The sequence below is a fragment of the Vipera ursinii genome, assembly GCF_947247035.1.
Source record: "Vipera ursinii genome assembly, chromosome: 2".
Taxonomy (NCBI): domain Eukaryota; kingdom Metazoa; phylum Chordata; class Lepidosauria; order Squamata; family Viperidae; genus Vipera; species Vipera ursinii.
Window position 1 is genome coordinate 39,205,794 of NC_139513.1, and position 20,674 is coordinate 39,226,467.

Below are 20,674 nucleotides of genomic sequence, written 5' to 3' on the forward strand. Positions count from 1 at the left end.
AACATATTGTGTTTCATATCACAGGTATGTTCATCTACAGAATTCTAATTGGCACTCATTCTACTCATCTTTAATTTAAAAAATCCCATCAGATATATTTCTAATAAAGACATAGTCAAACCAGAATATTTCCTGTCCTTTAAAGACAGAATACAAGGGGTTTCTTCCTCCTTTAAGGATGCCTTACAAAATAAGACAAATGGGAAAAAAAACACAAGAATAAAATCTTCTCCCCAAACGGTGCAGTAATTAGAAAAATAGTGCAAAATTAATACAATAAATAAGCTATCCTTTCCTAGAAAATGTAAAAAATTAAGCTGCGAGAGTATTTGGTACCGGTTTATAGGGAAAATGTATCAAAATTTAATGTAGTCTCCCAAGTGTCATCTTGTTTTCTCAAGACTTCAAATAGAATTGGAAAATACAAAATAACAAGCCCTTGAGAAATCACAAAGTCAACCTTTTTGATGTTATTGGTTTACCTTGTTCTCTGTTATCTGAACAATGATCTTTCAGATTTAAGGGCAAGATTGAGAACTTTAAAATTAAAACATACTACTGTTGTCCAGTTGTCCTTCTCTTTTCCTTCAGAAGGACTGATATGAAATCAATTCCTAATGAATGAGAATAACTCTAGTAGAAAGCCACAGCAAAGTGGATAATTGTTCAATGTTCATTTATACCTCCATTCCACCCTACCTCATCACATCATATAGTGCAGACAGGAGAAATACTTCCCAAGAGAGGAAACTGCTCTGAAAAGGTTAACATAAAAGACTACTTCACAAAACTACTTGATTCTCTTAAAAAAAATATCAGACACTCAAGTTAGCTTTAAAGATGAGGAACACATGGGACAGTCTCTGCCTCTATATTTTTTCCCTGCCCTTCAGACCTTGACAACACGGGGAGGGGGGGGAAGCATTGAAAGAAAAGAAAAAAATGAAGACACCCCCCCCCAAAAGCATTTAAACTAATGTCTGAATTTCAAAGAGAATGCACTTTCAAGCAAACACTATCCGACTTTCATTAAAACAAACAATTCAAAATCAGCCAAACAATATCAAGTCAGTCTTCAGTATCAGAACTTTCTCACAATCTAGCTCTGCAGGTGTGGATTTGGGAAATGGGAGGGGATTCTTTTTATTTACTTATTTTCTGCAACAACCATTTGGGAAGGGGTGTGATAGACAGATAAGAAAAGAGAACAATGTTAATCTCTCAAGTAATAAACATATTTTACAAAGTAGATTGATTCTGCAAGGGAAAAACCATTGTCAGATTTTGTTTTGCCTTTTCCATTCTCTAAACTTTTAATATGATTCTCCTACCTTTAACGCAACTCATGTTCTGCTTTTTCCAGAGCAATAGAGTTTGAGGCATTGCAATCAGCCATTCATTTACATTTTCAGCACTTTGGAAAGAAATGAAACTATAGTGAAATGAACATGAGACTTCCTACACAATCTCAGGTCTCACCATCTGCTGATAGCTGACTATTGAAGAAGATTTGTGAGAAACTGTATTAACATATTTGCACTGCGCCTCTTAAAAATTAGCATATAATTTAAAATTTTACCTCTTAACAAAATCAATAATCTTTGCTGCTCACCGAGCATATTTGACACTTTTAAAAAATTATACCTAGCCATCCTGGTCAGTTTGAAGGGAAATCAAAGCTAGGTACTTATCTATCTCCATCAAAACTTACGATTTTTTAATTAAATCCACAGTAGAACAATCTAATATTTTTTTCCTGTGGGTGCTTATAGTTTGCAGAAAGTGATACATTTCAGTCAGATACTAAAGAATTATTACAGTCCGACTTTTACACCTGCATGATGCATTTACTAATAGGAATTTTCTAATGCTGATAATCTAAAAGAATCCGTCTAAGAGTTCTCAATTTTTGAAATCAAATTAAAAGAAGTCAACCGCTACATTGTATGTGCATCATAAAAGCAAAGCTGATATTCTGCTTTTAGGTGTATAAGAGTTAAAAAGTTCCAAGAAACTATGATCCCAGGTCAGTTTCAATGCATCACTCCAATTTTAGCCCAATTGGGTATGGCATCTCCTCATTCTTGCCTGTATTAGGTAAGATGCTGTTTTTGAAGGGGTGAAGTGGTTAGGACGGGTATTACAAAGTATAGTAAAATGTACTTAAAATAATAGTTTGTTAAACTAACAAACAAAGAACAAAACCGCATTGAAATAAATCCTCCCTATCATAAGCTTTCTGATGATTTATGATTTAACCAACTCAGCAAGGTTATGCAACACTGCATGCCTTTTTAGATGCATTATTTGAGCCAGTTGAGATTTAATTAAGATCACAGCCTCCAAAATCCCTGTCAAATGAAAAATTCACAGAAGACAATGCACTATATATCCTCATTCAGATACTCTCCTCTCCATGACTTTGGAATAACATAAGTTAATCCTGTTTCTATGGTGGCAGACAAAAGTTAACAAATTTTGTTTTCTTTCAACAATGTGTTGTTTTCTGGTTTATACCATGAGATCATACCTTAATAAAGAAGGGGTCAGGGACAAGCAGTGGGAATAAGAACCATAAAGCAGTGAGAATTTGCAGAAACATGTCTCAAACACCAACAGATATATCTTGACATTTTCACTGGTCTGCTGTGATGTCACCCTGTTTTCATATAATTAACTCTTGTTTGTAAGGGTGGCATTTTATACTATCTGTCCATTAGTAACACTGTGACAATGGAGTATTTTTTTAAAAAGAGTTATTAACAGTATCATATTTTGGCAGGCAATGTGTTAAAAAACAGAGTACATATAGGTAATGTCTGTAAGTCATTATGATGTTGCTCATGTACAAATGGCCAGATTAAATGTCTCACTTCACCAAGATGCATTTTTATTCCTATTAAGGTTTATAAAAACTGCAGGCCTGTAAATTGTTGAAGAGTTATTTTTAAAAGGAAGTTCACAGAAAGAGTTTACCTCTTGCAAGTATGAATTTCTGTTTGTGTTATCTTACCATCATTTTGCTTATCTCATAGTTTAGAAATGACAGGTGCTAGCAGTCTTTTGTTTGACAGGCCCCTACACAAATAACTGTCGTGCCTGAAAAGGCTAATGCACTACTAATGAACAATAAATCAGCTTTGATTATAAAGTGTCAGGCCAATCAGTTTTCAGTTCAGCTCTATCATATTCTAGGCCAAATCGGCTACACTGTTTGGACAGGATTTGTTTTCAGATTTATATCCGTATCAGGGCAATTTCAGGCAAGACGAAGAAAGAAGACAGTGTGGTTGTTTGAAGTTTTCAACAATGTTAGGAGTCTCTCTGCTTCTCTCTCAGAAGCTTCAGTACTACTACTACTACTAGTAGAATAGCCCTGCTTTCAGAACTAATCTTCTAATGTTATTAGAAAGGATTAAAACTACAGAATAACCACATACAACATTTGTCCATATTAGCCATCATGTATACATAGAATTCAAAAATAAATACGGCCATAAATTCATAAATTGCTTTTTCAACTTGCACTCAAACTGGGCAAGAAGCTGGGAGTGCATTTATGTTACCTCTACTAAGTACTTGATTTTAGCTAGTCCATACAACATAATTAAATCCTGTAATAAGCTTTAAGGCACATATGCCCATATATGAGCATATATCCGTATATACAAAAATAGACCCATCAATTAGACATACACACATGTGAAAACACAACTCATACTTCTGAAGGACTTCCATTTAGCCCTGTCTATTTGCTTCAGAAATATCTATCAGCAAGGTAAAAGTTTTTCTTCAGCAACAGATCTCATTCAATAGAAACAAAGCACATTTCTTACGTAGTAAGCTTATCTTCCCTTTCCAATCTTTTCTATTTTTATTTTTTCATATAACATCCTAAAATCTCCTAGAGTAAGTTGATAGCGGTTCTTTGGGTTTAAAATTGCACTTTACAGAAGTAAATTCCTCTACGAGCTATTCAGTTTCTCTCTCCTCTTCAACTGTCAGAAGTGAAAGAGTTAACCTCAAAGAGGAAGCATGTATATATGCACTTTGCTCTAAACTAACCACCCACTTCCTAACTGTTCCCTCCTCTACACTACCACCACCCCTTAAAAAAATAATCTCCTTTTGCAAGAAAATTCAGTATTCTAAACCTGATGCTTAGCTTGGTTACAGTTAGATCCAGTTACACTTATTTCTTCAGAGAACATTAATCCTGGTAACTGTCAAAAGCAAACCTCTCGTACATAATTTCACGTGGCAAATTGTCTAGCAAGTGAAATCAAACACTTAACTGTGCCTGACACCGAATTTTGCACATCTGCAGTTTTACTCCCCTTTTTCAAAGAAATTATAATTAAGGCAATTATGCCATAAATATTGAAAGCATGCCTCCAACGGGGTAGGATAGAATCTCACTCATATATTTGTATATAGCAGCTATGTTCCAAAAACAGCATTCTTTTCAAGGCAATTATTTACGAAGTTGTTACACTTAACTACCAAACAAAGAAGAAACGTATTTTCATGCCCTGCTCGCACTTTTTAAAAAAGGCTGTTCTCAAATCTTCCCTTAAAAGTTCACGAAAAGAAGACACAGGCCTACATAATGGGAATACAGTTCGCTGACGATCTGTTTCTCACATTCTTTGTAAAAGTCTTGACTGAGGAGAGTAAACAAGAGTTCAAAAAGCAAAGAAAGAAAGAAAGAAAGAAAGAAAGAAAGAAAGAAAGAAAGAAAGAAAGAAAGAAAGAAAGAAAGAAAGTTGAATAAACAGCCCTATTTTGTCCATGCAAAATTAAAGATCAATGCCCTGTATTATTTGAAACAAATAATAAAATCAATCATATTGACAAACCTGACAAACTCCATTTAGCTGCCACCACAAACACAGTGCTGGGCCATGAAGCTCTTTAAGGCTTGCTGTACAGTCTTCAGGTTACAGACAGATTGCACACACAAGGGTGCTCTGGGCTGACAAGATGCGAACTACCCAATCAGCCACGCCCTTCTCCACCAATCACAACCAGCCTCTAAACATAATCAGTTCAAACACCCCTACACAATGGGCCTCTCTCTCTCTCTCCCTCTCTCTCTCTCTCTCTCTCTCTCAGGCAGGTGAAATAATGCTTTTGTGAAATAACGCTTTTGTCTGTAAAGCAACTACAATTAAGTGCTGTTAACCCTGTGACCCAACCGTGTCTGTTTCTGTGCTCTAAAAAGCATGGCAAAGAGCATATGCTTACTGGGTCCTTGCAAAGATCACTTCCAAACTATTTTTTTTCCTCCCCCCTTAAGAAAACAAAAACCAACCCAAATGAACGCCGGACTAACAGATCTTTTAAAAAATCTCACGGTGAAAGAGCTATCTATTCAGCAGTGCCTATTCAGCGATAGTACGGAGCAGCAAGCAAACACAACCTTTCACAGCAATCAGTTTTAAAAAATCAGAGAGGCCGAAAGAGGAACAATTGTACTTGTGGAGGGGGGGTTAGGTGGTGGTTAAAAACCTCATTTGAAAAATCAGGTGGGTTTTTTGTTGTTGTTGTTGTTTTTTTAATGGGGAGATACTTTGGATATCTCTTTAGCAAAAATGTTGCTTTTATTATTTTGCAATCCTCTAGCCTTTTCAGATACTTCTGTCTAGCGCAGATTATTCATGCTACAATCCAGTATAAATCATGCAAACATGTACAAATAAGTATTCAACAGGAGTTCGTACAAATTATTTGTGTGCCTGGCCTATGCAGAGAATAACCCACCCACCTCCTCCAAATAAACCAAAAGGAAATGAATCACATACTAGGGAATGATAAGATATAAAATTTATCACAACCACAGATGAATCTATTACAGCCCTCTGATCAAAGTTTTCCACATAAGGATTTTTATCAACCTTGTTGTTAAAGGCTCAAACAAGTATTTCTGAACTCAGTGTTGGGACCTTTTCACTAACAGATTTGATGGTTCTGTGCAATTAAATGCAGAACAATCAGTCAAGGTGTCAAATGGCCAGATAAAAAGAATTATCACTTGCTCTTAGGCATTAATGCCCCTTTTCCTCCATCCCACCCCCCCACCCACCCCAAATACTGGAGCACTTAAAATGTATCTATTGACTGAAGTTCATCCCGTTACATTTGAAAAATGTAGTTTGATATTTTAAAATAAATAAAAAACATATAGTATTATAGATATTACATACAAATAAAATTAATCTGACTTTATTTTTTTCTTACTCTTGTGTAAGAAACATGAATGCAAAACAACAGTTGTGCTGTTTGGGGGAGTAGGGAGAGACCCACAATACAAAGGGATCTAACTCAATGATACTTTGTAATCACATGATAAACCAGATGTGATATGGATTGCTTTCCATAGCTTAAAGTGTTTTCAGTTAGACAACAAATTAATGAAATGTTTTGTGCAGGTCACTAAAAAGTTGACCCCTAGCTTATGAATATTTAAGAATGGACTACACACATCTTATGTGAGATCCTAAATCTGCCAAAAAGCATCATCCCTGAATCAGATAGATTCTTGCTCTTAAATCAATGGCTGAAGTAAAACAAATCTACATATCAAGGATATGGATCTTAAATACGAATTGCGACTATTACAGGACATATTTTGCAACTGTATTATGTAAAGAAAAATAATGCAAAAGCCATGTGGATTAAAAGCAAAAATAATATTGTGTAATTTTTATATCCTTAAAGGTTGTACACGTTTGAGTATTTGAAACTGCTGAGAAGGAGGAGGAAGGGGGGGAGGGGGAGGGGGGGCAATGGAGGCTATTTAGTTAAAGCTTTGCACAGTTTTTTTCCCACTTGCAGCTCTTTCTCTTATGTGAAAGCTGTCTCTTATATTCATGATCACATAACTGCCTTGTGGCAAACAGATGAGCTACCTGCATTTTAAAATACTGTTTATATAGTATTCTCCATGGCAAAGTGCTTTGCTACTCAGTCTCTTTCATCCTCCCTATATTATCGTGATGTGAGAAGTCCCTCAGACTGGGTCTAGTGAACTGATAGGGAATCAATTCTAAATTTCACTTGTGGGTTGATAGGGAATGAAAGCCAAATTTCAGGAAGCTAAACGTGATGCAAATGTAGACAAATTGTAGCCCTGATTTCAAGGAAGAATAAGCCAGATCACTTTTGCATATTGTCCTGTGTGCACAATGCATCCATGGCATTCATTCAGGGATTTGGCAAAAGGCACTGGTACTTCTCAGCCCAGCCTAGCCTGCCTTACAAGACTGTTGTAAGATAAGAATGGAGATAAAAAGAAAACATACATCTCTCTCTGTGTCTCACAAAGACAAACCCAAAGGCATATTAGGCGAAAGCCCTAATAAGCAGGCATATACATAGAATGAAGGCTATTGCTAAGCACATTGATTTGTGCTTTAGATTGTAAGCCGCCCTGAGTCTTCGGAGAAGGGTGGGATATAAATGGGATTAAAAATATAGTTAGATCAGGTCAACATACATCCCCTGCAAATTAGATCTGGAAGAGAATATAGGATCCATGGCAGAGACAGACAAGCAATAAGTACATGGACTGTTCAAGGAAATTGCTTCTCTGAACACTTAGAAAGGGATTTTGTTTTAGTGAACTTTTATGACATTTTTACACAACTAGTAGCAATCCTTTTCATCTCCAATACAGGAATCCCAATTTTATTTTATTTTTTTAAAAAAATACTATTTTATAATACTGTTACGATATACAAAGCAAAGTCGCCTTTGAGCCAAGTTTTATCTCTTGGAAATTTCATGGGTGTGCCTCGACAACAATGTGGAAATGGCTTGTCACTGCTTTTTCTTGGGACTCTTCTCCCCAAATATCCTCCTGAGGTAGAGAAAGGACATCTTTATTTCAATTGATTAGGGATGATGTATACGGTGGAGGGGAGGAGGAAACTTTTAAAACATTTTGATTGTTTTCCGCACTTTTTCTTTATCTCATGATTTCTGATTTCACAGAATCTCAAATCTAATTGCACCCAGTGGATTCCTGGTGCTAATAATTTCACATTTCAAACAAGGATGGTGGCAGTACTCCAACTGTACCAGTCTTAAATGTTTTGATTTATTTCCTTGGTTGATTGGCTGATTTGATTTGATTTAGAGGCCACCTGATTATAGATGACTCTGAGCAGCTTACAATTAAAATAGAGGCAATCATTAGAAAAAGGAGCAGCGAACGTCTGGGAAAAATACAATATAATAAAAACAGCTGACGGGCTCAACACCCACCCTAGTCCCTGGGAGAACAGCCAGGTTTTCAAAGAGGTTTGGAATGTCATCAGAGGGGGGAACTATTTAAATCTCTGCTCCTAATTAGCATCAATAGTCATTTTTTTATCTGGGAGAGAACTGTGGTTATTTTGACTTCTATAATTCCCTATGATGGAATGTGCACCTACAGGAGCAATGAGGGAGAGTTTTTGGCAAACCAGAATTTTCCCAGAGAGACAAGCCCAGATTAAGAAACTATGCAATCGTGAGCTAAAAGTGGGTAAGGGGAAGAGGTTCAGGGGAGACACAGACTAGAACAGTGGTCTCCAACCCCCAGCCCGTAGACCAGTACTGGGCCGCGGTATGCCAGCAACTGGGCCGCACAAACAAGCAAAGCCCCATCTGCAAGATGCAGGCAACACACAAAACCATGCATCCTCCAGTCCGTGGAAAAACCTCTCTCCATGGAACCAGTGCCTGGTGCTCAAAAGGTTGGGGACCTCTGGCCTAGAATCTCTCAGGATACATCTAGAAGGACAGAAGGTGATAGCTTTAGTTTGGCAGGATTCCATCTATGGAGTCCTTGGTGCTTTCTGCAGAAGTTTCTTTACCAAACTAGATAACAACATCAGTGCTAGCTGGTAGAAGTATGCCTACATGCAAATTTCTCCCATTCACATGCTTTCTGAAGCATTTCACACCTGCATGTTGTCCTTTGGCTTGGGATTGAATTATAGCAGGGGTGTCAAACTGCTGGCCTGCGGGCCGGATGCGTCATCCAGAAGCCGCGCCCACCCTATTGCCAGCAATGGCAGAAAGGCTCCAATGCGTTGCGCAATGTCATGTGACGTCGCGAGTTTGACATTTCTGAACTACAGTATTCTATCCATTAGGTGTAAGCAAATAAAGGAATAGACTCAACTGGATTTTCCTGTCTCAACTCTTAATGATGTCACAGAATCCCACATCTAATTATATCTAGTGGGTTCCTTGTGTTAATGATTTCATATTGCAAACAAGTATGGTGTCAGTAATCTAACAATACCAGTCAGAGCCAGATATTTCCACCTATATAGGTTTTCATCAAAGTTGCTTTGTTGCTTCATGTTGTGTATTGCAAGTCACCTAGGACCTTCTGTGGGGCAAGTTTAATTACCCTAGATCCATATAGGGTAAAGGCTCTATCCAAATTATGTGTCAATCACTGAAATTATTGGAACTTTTACCCAACGCAGAATAAGTCTTTAGTTACAAGATAGCCCCAATAATTATTTCAGTATTTTGGGATTATTCCATATCCTCCCGGTATTAATAAACCACTGATTTCAATGGAGGGGAAAAAATCCACCGATAAGCGATACAATGAGAAATGAACAATCTATTCCAGCCCTTTTAGAGCTTTCAGTTTCTAACACTTGCTTGTGCACAAGAATGACTGATGCATAACAGAGAAACTTCATTTTAATGTGTTGACAAAAACCAAGACACCAGTTTTTCTCGCAGTTCCTTAATAGCTTGCTTTGTCTAAAAATGTCAGATCTTCAGAGCTTTCAAACCTTGGCAATGAGTTTTACAGTGAACTATTAATAATCCAGTGAACCTTGTGATGAGGTAGATAGGAAACTTCTGGAAGATGTTGGAAAGCACAGATTTAGCAGAATAACATTATTGCATCCTGCAGCAATATACCATTAAGTTCTAGCTATTGAAAAGAAGGAATAGCGACTACTCATTTCTGTAAGGTTCCTTGTGAACTACCAAGAAGCATCTGCTTTACTCCCAAAGGACATAGTGTGCTTTATGATGATGACAAATAATTGAATTTATCTGAAAGAAAGACGGAGATGAATTTAAGATAGCTTCACCGCCCCGCCCACCCAAGATAGAGAAAAAAAAACCATCTGCCTCCATGACCATATTTTCAGATAACCTGCACAATCTTCCTGTTAATAAAAGCAAATTATTGGGGAAAGTTCTTTCTTACAGTTAAAAACAATATTTTTCTAATCTGGGGTCGCAGTTTGTATTTTACTATTGTTTGTTTTCACTATTGTTCATTCTGTATGCCTACCTTATTCTGTACACCGCCCCGAGTCCCTCGGGAGAAGGGCGGTTTATAAAAACAAACAAATAAATAAATAAATAAATAAATAAATTTATATTTATGGCAAAAGATATTTAAGGAATGACTGAGTGATACAATACACTAAAGCATTTAGTTAAAGTATAAATAATTTAATTTCAAAATGAAATATTTGTATCATTCTTTTCTTAAGTGATGATTCTTATTGTAAAATGGATTTCGTTTCAGTTACAGTTTTTTCATGTTATCCATAAGAATTATTGCTGGATATATTTTTATGGCTAGAATTATTGTAGCCTACTGTTTTGTCAGTACTATTTACAGGTTTATCCCAATAGAGTGTGAAATTAACATTGTCTAAAACCAGATCAGGTAAGTATTCGTAATGTGGCTCTCAAGCTCAGTTTCAAGGAGTCCATGTTTTATTGCCAACTGCCTATAATATAATTTCTGCCACTTGATTATGCCTCGACATACTCAAAATTCACCAAGGCAATACATGTGATGGTTACATGAACCATAGTTCCCCGTCTTTTCTCTTTATTTCTGATATAGATCTGGTTTCAAAGTCTTGGTAAGATACTATTATAAGCATTACATTAACTGGAAAAAATAAGAATTATTATTATTGCAGTCTAAAAGTCTAGAATTAAGAGACAATAAATAACATGAAGCAAAACATTTCAGAAGATTAGGATACAATATGCTTTCAGATATTTCACTGGAATATCTGCTTTCAGATATTTCACTGGAATCCAGGAAAAACAAAATAATATAAAGGGTATATAAAACATAATACATATAAAATATACATGCAATCTATAAACACATTTATATGTTTGATGACAGATATGTAACACCAAACTCCAACTTGGCAATGCAAATGGCCTTGGGGAGATTCTAAATGTTAGGATAATCCACCAGTCAACTAATTGGAAGCCTTATTTTAAATAGAGATAGTTTCACTTGAAATTACACAGGCCACCCAACTATAATTGAATGAGAAGATGAATAAAACAGGTTCACCTAATGTGATGTTCCAGTGAACAATCTTCCTATAAGTTAACTGTTGTGATGAAACATGAATATGGTGAACTGATCATCAGCTGGTTTATCAATTTGTATCTGCTCAATTTACTTTAACCTTTCAGTAAAAGATGGCAATAAAGATTGTATTAATGTAAGTCTGAATGAACCTACTTTAGAAGAACTGAAGGGGCAACTAGAAAGATCCTGCATTGAATGGAGCATCCAAGGGGCAGAACCATCTTTGGTGAATCTGATGACAGTGAAAAACATCGTTTCTCCTGATGTGATTTTCTCATCTTGTAGATATGTGTAACATCTGGTATATTCACAATCAGCATAAAACCATATTTTAAACAGTCCTATCTTTTACAGATAGTTCTCGACTTACAACAATTCATTTAGCGACAGTTCAGTTACAACAGCAATGAAAAAAGTGACTTGTGACCATTTTTCACAGTTATGATCTTTGCAGCAGCCCCATGATCATGTTATCAAATTTCAGATGCTTGGCAACTGGTTCATCCTTATGACTGTTGCTGTGACTTTACTACAGAATAGCTCAGATGTGCTCATTCCCTATTCCTGTTTGTTACGGTTTTACATATTTTATTCTGGTATTTCCCAAGACATTTTGTCTTAGGATTTCCATCTGATTATGGAAAGATGGAGGTCCAATTAGAAACAAGAGGTTTCTGCCATTGTCTATACAAAAAGGACAACAGACAACCTCCAGCAACCAGGAAGAATCATCCATATTACTATTCCCATCCATATTACTATTGACTGCACAGTAAGCCTGATGTTTGGACTGGATTTGACATTCCCAAGGATCTGGGAGAGGCAGGCATAGTTGTTTGATGATATTAAACATATCACATTACTATTTCATACATAAGAAAAGGAATTTAATTCTAGCAAAACAGTAATGCATTTTTATTGAGGCTACAATTTAGCAACCAACCCATAAGAGAAAGCTTTGAATTGTCCAGAGGAAAACTAACCAATTCTAGAAAAATCACTACCTCCCTATCCAGCAAAGAAATTCATAGCAACATCAGAGGCAAATATTATTTCTCATAGACTATATCCAATTAAATCATATAATTCCTCTACAAAGAGAGCAATGTAACATTAAGAATTACTGTATATAGATCCTGATAAATTCATATGCAGAAAAAAAATTATTGTTGCTATATAGAAATTATAAATGCCCTCCTCTTTAACCCTTCTTCCTTTTTTGCTACCCAAGAAACTAAATCCCCTGGCTGACTCTCTCCAACCCAACCCAACTCAGTGGGTTCTTGTGGTGAGGGAATTATAGGAGGCGGAAGAAGTGTTATGTATGTTTACTGCCTTGAGTTATTTATTAAAAATAATAAAGGTGGAATATAAATAAATTAAATGCTTAGCGCCAGAGTATGTGTGCCATTCACATTCCTAAGCAGAGTGAAATAAAAGATGAAAAAGGAAATCTGTTACCTTTTGAGCATCTCCATCCTGAAAAGAGGAAATTACATGATTCTTTTTTCCCCAATTGCCATTGACTTTAATGCAGGCTTCATGTTTTGCTCTATGGTACTGGGATAGGCATTGCTGTGTGCATGTGTAAAATGACTGATTACTTTTGATTGTGCATTTTTAATACTAGATTTGTCCCCAAGATACTGGAGGTTTCATTCAATACTGTGCTATGGTATTAGCTGCTAAGAAAGTTATATCTGGCTAGTAGAGTGGGGGGGAAAAGAAGCATGGTTTTCTGGGATTATTTATTCTGGTTTTTGGATGTGTGTATATCTATATCTGTGTTTAAGTTGTACCACCCATTTTGGATATGTAATACTATTTGAGTGAGTGGGACAAGCATCTAACTCAGGGGGAGATTCTGAGTAAGTTCCACTTTTTAATATTTCTGAGTTAAAGAGATCACTGGTGTGAACTTAGCAGATTTTCTTAAAAGGACAGCAGATCATAACAGAATCCAGTCCAACCCACTACTGATATTATACAGATAGAGCATAGTATCGGAAGGCAAAGGAAACATATAAAACCTAATCCTTTATAAGCAAAAGTTTTAATAGAGTTGTATTTCTATGGTTAGCTTACAAGGGATAATCGTAAATTACAGATAAGAAAAGAGCAATAATCTGCAAAATAATTTTAGATTGAAGCAATTTCTGTAAGGCAACATTGCATTAGTATTTTCAAATAGCAATATCTAATTTATTGATCTGAGCCTTCTTTTATTGATGGTTTTCATTTCTGGTGGAACAAATCATAAGAAACCCAGTCAACAATGATGCTTCCTGTTCTTCTTAAAGGAAACCAAAAGTAAAGCTGTGATATATGGATTGCCTTGCTACCTATCTATTTAATTGCTTTCTAAAGTTATCAGGTTCATATTATAGCAATATACTATTCCTTATTAATTTTATTTTGTACACATTATAATGTAGATGACTTTAAAATAAAACTGACAGTAGTTATGTATGTTTGAGATACATTCTGGCATAAAGATACTATTTTCACCCCTCGATACTACTATGTTTTTATAATAGCAATATTACTAGTTAATTTATATATGCACAGCAGGCAGCGTCAACATACAGGTGAAAGATGAAGATAATAGTCAGAAGAGCTCTGGGGAAAGCTTCAGAAAAATTATTGTTTTTCTCAAATCATGCAGTTACTAATAATGAATGAAATAAACACTATTTTATATATAATTGGATCTGACGTGTTCTTATAAATAACTATCAGAATATTTCTGCCCTGTGTTTTATATTTGATTGATCTTAATTAACTGCTTTCTTCTTGCCTAATAAATGGTAATTTTACTTTTCATGAGGAAGAATGTTATTGATGAATTTTTATACGAGAAGTTCTGATCCAATGATATGCTTACAAAAAATTGTTCCATGCGAGCCTGAATTGAATACATTCAACTATGTGATGCACTAGAAAAGTGATCCTATATTCTAGTAACTTAGGTAAAATCTTAGAAATGCGCTCAGCAAATGCAACGTCTTTGTAGCATATCTCATCATTTGTGTCATTTGTTTTAGTAAAAGATTTCTCTTTTACATAAAAGGTATAAAAGGTATCTTATGAATTGTTTGTTTATTATACGGGATGTTCAATTCTAGTCTCAGATTTTCTGTGAGCATTCAAAAAAGACTCGGGAAGAAAAGAAGGGAGAAAAAATCAGAGTCTGAGTATGCTTCGAGTGCAGGTATCTTTAGATCATTACAACTCTGAGTACAGAGATCTATTAAGCCTGCACTCTTCATTACTCTCCACTCTGATGCACCTGGTCAACAAAGAGGTTCTAAGCTACTCTTATAATGTGCTTATTTCCTGAAAGTGTTTCCCCACAAACAGGGAGGGAAAAAACCTCCAAAACATAGGCATTTATTTTCTAATGCAGTTTCTTATTACCTTTCAAGACCCGTAGAATTCTCTCCTCAACTTAGAGAATGGAATATAAAATATGACCTCTGTGTGTATGTGTGCCTGTATGTGTAAAATCCATTATTAGACAATCAGCTAAAGCAAGTTAAACACCATGAAGAAGTTGAAAAGCAATGAAAACAAATCCTTTTAAAAGTCACAGATGGTGTAAGCCAAGCAGGTAGTACTTGACTTACAACCACATTTGAGCCCAAAATCTCTTTTGCTAAGCAAGGAAGATGTTAAGTGAGTCGTGCCTCATTTTACGACCTTTTTGCCATAGTTGTTAAGCAAATCGCTGTAGCACTACCGTCATGAAGTGAATCTGGGTTCATTCAATGACTTTGCTTGTAGGAAAGCTGACTGGATAGGAAGGTTACAAATGATTATCACCTGACCCAGGATAGTGCAACTGTCATAAATACATGCCATGTGTCCAAATTTTGATCATGTGACTACATGTAAGTGTGAAACCTGGTCATAATTCAAATTTTCCAGAGATGTTGTAACTTCAGTCCCCAAAGAAATGGTTGTATGTCGAGAAATGAGGACCCAGATTGTTGGGGGCAATTAAGCTGACTTTGTAATAATACCGCTTGGGTGTGTGTGTGAAAGCCCTAATAAGCAGGCATAAACATAGAATGAAGGCTACTGCTAAGCTTGTAAGCCGCCCTGAGTCTTCGGAGAAGGGCGGGATATAAATGGAATTAAAAAAAAAAAACCCTACATATTTCAGTGCATGCTGATACACACCATGATAATTCATTAGTAAAGTTCTTCCCACTAATTATACATCCTATGTGTGGATTTCAAATAGTAAAAGTTATCTCTGTGGCAGGAAATTCTGGGAAAGAATGCATTAAGTCTTATATAACTGAGGCTTGATTTGTATAACCTTGTTACAGATAGCAAATGAATTTAAAAAAAAATGGCTGTTAAGACTGTTGCAGAATCTTAATGGTCATGTATGTAAGCAAAATTCAGGCACTTGTCATGTATTTACTATGGCTTCTGGAAATCCCAGTAAACAATCATATACATGAACATACAAATGAAAGTTTGGGCATCAAACATCTGTCGTAAAATGAACTTCCTCATAAATTGTGCCACACATGAACCCTAAAATGTATGACATGAAATCAATTTAATGTCATAAAAGACAAAGAAAACCTCTTGGCTCAAACCTTTGGGGAAAAAAACAACATGGGTGACAAAGTTGGGGAGATTTTGCTACTTGCCTCACCACCACCACCTCCTCCTCCTCCTCTGCTTCCCACTGCCTTCAAATAGAGAGGGTACTGAAGGCCAGAAAGCAATATCTCAGCTTCCAGGCTGTCCCAACTCTTCAAAGTAAATACAGGTAGTCAACTTATGACCACAATTGAGCTCAAAATTTCCATTGCTAAGTGAGACAATTGTTAAGTGAGTTCTGCCCAATTTACTATCTTTCTTGCCACAGTTGTTAAGTGAATCAGTTGTTTAGTTAGTAACACTTAACAATGGTTGTTAAGTGAATCCATTTTCCCCATTGGCTTCGCTTGTCAGAAGGTTGCGAAAGGGGATCACACGATCCCACGGCACTGCAACCGTCATAGATATGAGTCAGTTGCCAAGGATCTGAATTTTTATCACGTGACTGCAGGGATGCTGCAATGGTCATAAGTGTGAACAATGGTGATAAGTCACTTTTTTCAGTGCTGTTGTAACTTTGAACAGTCACTAAAGAAACTGTTGTAAGTCGAGGGCTGCCTATACGTCCATCCTCAGCAATCTACAAATTATCATTTAGTAGTGCCTGAATTGCAAGAAAAATATTGCTAGAGTAGGATCATGACTTTTATCACTAACTCTTTCTGGCGATGATAACTTCGTGGAAAGTGAAAATGGAAAATCTTGCTTCTGGAAAAATTCAGCACTGCGTATCCATGAGCAAAGTAAATTATGCAAAACCTTATTGGGTTATAATATTTAACAAATAATTTCATTCCATTTGAGCAATATCTCAGCAAAAGTCACATCCTGGGCTGCCATCCATACTAAGCTACCTATTATGTTCTAATTGCAACAAGATAAAAAAAGTAATCAATGACCGAACTGGAAATTATGCCCATGAGGGATTGCAAACTATGACTGACTTCCTACAATACACTAAACCATAATGTACAGATATTTTTGTTTGGTGTTGGCTTAGTAAAAAAAAACCAGTCACCTGTGGTTTGTGCAATAATCTACAGAAAAACAAGTCTTGTCTTTACTGAAATGCATGAACCTAATTATGATAAAAATGGGAAAAATTAATCTGCTTGTGGCTAAGAAGGCGGGTTTCCTAGATCCTTTTAGTCAAATATTTTTACTTTAAGTTGTCATTCCTAAGAATCTTAAGCTTCATCTTTCTATTCTGTCAGTCCATTTTTTCTATTAGGCAAACAGAAATAATAGCATGAGTAATCAGGATTTTCAACATAACTGCTAAGTGCAAAATTAATTATCTATACCTACTTCTTTGGTACATATTGAATGTTTATTTTAGTACTGATTAGCAGATTGTGTAACATATGATCTTCACCTTTTCAGTATATTTTCAGTCTTAGGAACTAGAAACTTATTTTTTTTAAAATAATAATAATGATAATAATATGTCTACATATTGATTAGTTTACCAGAAATCTTAGCAGAAGCCAAATCCTTAAGATGTACACGTGTAAATAGAGGTCCCTGCCCTTTATGGGGGAACCAGTCTAACAAATGCTGCCATCTACTGGTTGCTTAAATTTATTCAGCTGCCTCATTGAACAAGTGAATCTGAAAAATGTTTTAAGTAATTAACACATAAGTGAAAGGTATAAACGATAGCTGTGTTAAAGAGAGTCAAAAAAATTATCCTGGGAAATATGCAGCCTTTTAATGCAGAAGTATGCATTAGTCTATTATATGGGCTCTCTTGCACACAGCATGGAAGTGCCAAACTATATATATTAGCTTGTCTAGGAGAACAACCTAAATAACTGCCGGGCATCTTGCTGTCTTTTCTCGCTCTCCTGGGAATGTATGTCAGCATATTTTCAATAAAACACCTTCTTAACAGTAATGGGCCACTGTTCTCATTTCAGTGGTCCCCAAGGTTTCCTAATACAGTATATTTTTAGCTGACTTACACTCCAATTCCCCCCCCAAGCATTCAAACATATGTTAAAATGCCATTTTCTTTCCTTCTTTCTTTTTTAAAAAAAGCTTCCTTATTTTATAAATAGAGAAAAAAGATAATAAGTATTTTAAGCAAAATGGTGATAATTTGATGTTGTTTCATAAATAAAAGTTTAATGAAAAGGAGCTATGAGTTGAGACAAGAGCAATTACACATGATATAGTGGAATGGAGCTATACAGAATACAAATAAAGAGAAGGATTGTTGAAGTAATATCTTGAGAGTTTAGCATGCCCATAAAAGTTAATGGGTGTCACAGTAACTAAATCCCTATGTACCGCTTTTTTTAAAATGTGTGTTCCTTGGTGGCTACAGGAGGCAAGCTGATTCTACATTCACAATTTGCTGCATTTAGTGTTGAGAGTAAACACTGCTGAATATGTTATCCCAAGGTAACTTAAATTAATCCTGTTAAGTTTTATTAGACTTGACCAGTGTAACCATTGTGAGGCTAGCTGTGAAGTTCTTCTAATGTCTATTAACTGTCACCATACCTGCTAAGAAATTCTTGTGGAATAAGATTTCCACAAAAGATAACTTTTGTTTGGCTCTGGATAAGATTACCTCCTTACAATCCTCCTACTGAGGAGAAGTCTCTAAATCTTCATTTCTGGTATGGTTACATCTCTCTACTCTGTAAAGTTTAACTATGGTTGCTATATTTGGTGTTTAGATCTTTTTTGGAGTGATGGTGGTGGGGTAGATGTTGACCATGGAAGAAACTAACCTTTAATATTAAATCCTTCCGTAGGTAATATTCCAGGACATTTCTGAGGCTGCAAGAATCCTCTGACATTACCTCTGAAGTTGGATTTTAGCACTTAACACAGTTGGATTTGCTCATTAACTTTTTAGTCTTTCGTGTTTGAAAAACCCAGTTGTGATTAAATTTAGTAGAAAATACTGTGCCAGTTAATATACAAAAGTAAAAAAAAATATGGTATTGAAACTTGCTATCGACATATCTTTCCTACCTAGAAAAATTTCCCTTTTAATCATTTTATACCTTTGATATGTAATAGTTTGGGAAAGTCCTACAGCATAATTATATATCTTGGCTTGGCAATTTAATAGCTATTCCCTTCATTTACTGATTTTATTTTACTGGTCAATTTACTATTTTACTATGCTGTGCTTACTAGCCTATTTCATAGGATCACAATCATCATGAAAAAGATGAGCTGGCAGGGAGCAGTAACGGTCTGAAACCCCAGCACCACCGCACTCAAGTGTAGCAAACAGATATCCTTTTAATCTACTCCAGAAAAGACTTGGTGGGGTATAAACATGTCTAGAAAGGAGGAGAGGGAACTTTAAATGTTGGAAAGCATGCATGGGAAGCAATATAATCTCATAATAATTGCAAAAATGCATTCAGTTAAATTACTCACCTAAGAACTAGAGGGAAATGGGAAATACATTTCTGGAAAACAAGCCAAAACAAGTTGGCGCTGAAAATGAAACGGGAGCAGCCTGATGCTTGACTTACTCAGAAGACACTTTGGTAAGGGCTTCAGAGTTCCCATGCTACTATGTTGCCTTAAGTAGCTAACAATCTATACAACATATAAGTCATCTACAGCACACTTGCAAGCATTTTGTTTTCAAGCCAACATTCAGCTGGCTTGAAAACAATTTGAAGGCGGCCAGCCATATTCCTACATCCTTTGGCCAAATTGCAAATCAGTGCATCATCTCAGGTATCTTACTCCGTGAATTATTACGGTATAGGGTTTCCTGCCTGAGCAGGGGGTTGGACTAGATTACCTCCAAGGTCCCTTCCATTATCATCATATTTCCCAGGATACAATTTCTGCAATGCTCCTCAATGTAGACATAAAAATCATATAACAACTATATTAAGTGAGTCCTCTGATTTCAGAAACACAGACACTCTTCTGTTTCAAGTGGACCACAAGTATATTCTGAGATGTGGGAATTTTAAAGAAACTATTAAAGGTAAGGGTTCTATTTTTTCAGTACTGCACAATGATTTGTATTAATATATGTACGTATGTGCATATATGTGCTATAACAGAGGAGACAACCTGGATCTCAAAATCTTAGATTCCTTTACCTTCATCTATTTTGGCTGAAGATAATGAGAGCTCAAAATCAAAAATCCAGAGAGTGCTGGATTGCTTTTTCATACTACACAAGCAGGTCCCTAAGATTTGATCTCTTACACATATGTCTTTACTCTATTGACTAAAGACTGATATTGATCTGAGACCATATGTCAAAATAACTCCATTCCTAAGCAGGATCCAATAAGTTATCACTGAAAGAATCATAGAAAGAAATACGATGGTCTCCTTAATCCACTCAAAATATCCCAAAACCACATTTCTTTAGAAGCAGTAGCTCTGGCTTATGATTGGCTTGTCCTCTAAAAGATCTTTTCCAGCTGCACTAACTTCCAGCTTGACCCCTTTTCAGAATTCCCCAACACAGAAAAAACAGTGTGACTTGAATTCACAGTGCAGTTTCTTGAAACTTTCCAGACTTTAGCTGAGAGTGACCAAGCCGGTGCAGCTGTAGTGAGATCTGAGGAACTTACAGCCTGAGGTGATAGTATAGCTAGAGGCATTTCTTGTTTTACACTGCCTCTGTAGGGAATGGCAGTTTTAACACTTAAACACACAGGCAAAACTGGAAGT

General features: G+C 36.0%; 1 protein-coding gene across 21 annotated transcripts in view; it reads right to left on the bottom strand.

Annotated features, from left to right (window-relative positions):
• Positions 1-20,674, bottom strand: part of FOXP1 (forkhead box P1) — a 666,401-nt gene that overhangs the window by 120,115 nt on the left and 525,612 nt on the right. For 2 of the 21 annotated variants that reach the window (XM_083354294.1, XM_083354293.1), the window contains exon 1: positions 4,860-5,012. The exons of the other annotated variants lie outside the window; for them this stretch is intronic. The gene's annotated coding sequence lies outside the window, so the exon portion shown is untranslated. Of the gene's footprint in view, positions 1-4,859; positions 5,013-20,674 lie in introns of those variants that run through there. 21 annotated transcript variants of the gene reach the window in all.